Here is a 1,219-nt window from a genome sequence, read left to right as displayed (position 1 = left end):
CTCCAATGAAAACACCAGTACAGCTTTCTTCAGACAAAGAAACTATGTGCTCCACAGGAACTTGAGTTCTATGAGGTTCGAATGGAAGGAAGAGACTCAGGGTAAAATAAATTGTTGCCAGCCGATCAAAGTTGAAATCCATCAGAGGTTTTCATCAAACCCCTGCCCTCACCCTGTTCCAGCGAGTTCCTCCGAGTCTACCAGACTAAGCCTCTTGCTGCCTTGCTGCTTTGACTTTGTCTTACCCCTTCTTCTTTTCTTGCTTTGCCTTCAGCTTTTTTCTCTGCCTCAGGTTCCTCTACACCAGGTACAGTCCGTGCTGGTCTAGAAGGCTCTTCTTATTCCTCTTCATGTCAGTCTCCTTGGCATGTCATCTTCACCTTGTTCTTCTTTCAGCTCACACAGCTTTTTCTCTGGGCGACGTCTGGGTCCTACAACAGTTGCTATCGCTGGAACATCTTTCATTAAAGCATCACCGTCTACTTTGAGAATGTTTTTAAGTCTGTTGAGCTCCTTTGGGACATTCTTTTTCTCTTTTCAGCATGCATTTTCCTTTTCCACTTACTCCGTAAGCTTTTAGCCACGTTTTACCTGGGCAAGTGTTCTGATCTCACGTGCAACAAGTAGATCACGCAGAACGGAAGTCACTGCTCTTCCGCTTTCCGGGCAGGCCCCGCTGAAGTGTTTCTGGCTCTCATCTGTACCTGTGTACATGCTCTGGTCCAGCCAGATTTGTAAGGTAAAACTGGGGTCATGACAGTGGGGGGAGGGAAGCATTAAAGAATTAGAGGAAAGTTTTATGTTTCAACAGTGCTATACTGCTAAGGTGACCAGATTTTAACATTGGTAAAGCGGGACACCACTGACCAGGGTGTGTGTGTGGGGGGGGTTCTTGCTAAAAATTTGATCTATATGGAGCAACAAAAATGTCCATAGAACGCAAAAATAGTATTGTAATATTTTAAAAATTTCAACATAAGTATAATTTACACATATAATACATTAAAAATTATGTATAGTATTATTTTATTCTTTGGCATAGTTCTCATTTGAGTGGATTTTTTTTAGTAGATAGCTGTCGTTGTTTCATGACTTTTTAGTCATGAAAATTTTCACAAGAATTTGTTAACTTATATTTCACACATAAAATGGTTTTCAGAGTCTCAACACTTAATTGTGAATTTTCTGATGTCCACACTTTATTTACTGTAGAAAAAAA

The 1,219-nt window shown here is 40.6% G+C and overlaps 1 pseudogene; it reads right to left on the bottom strand.

The window, feature by feature from the left end:
• Positions 1 to 197: 197 nt before the first annotated feature.
• On the bottom strand, positions 198 to 587 carry LOC101642211 (annotated as a pseudogene).
• Between the last annotated feature and the right edge of the window lie 632 nt (positions 588 to 1,219).

The sequence above is a fragment of the Echinops telfairi genome, unplaced genomic scaffold, assembly GCF_000313985.2.
Source record: "Echinops telfairi isolate 266 unplaced genomic scaffold, ASM31398v2 ScPeMD7_443;HRSCAF=831, whole genome shotgun sequence".
Lineage (NCBI taxonomy): Eukaryota > Metazoa > Chordata > Mammalia > Afrosoricida > Tenrecidae > Echinops > Echinops telfairi.
Note: the sequence above shows the minus strand (reverse complement) of the source record. Positions and strands in the feature narration are given on the sequence as shown.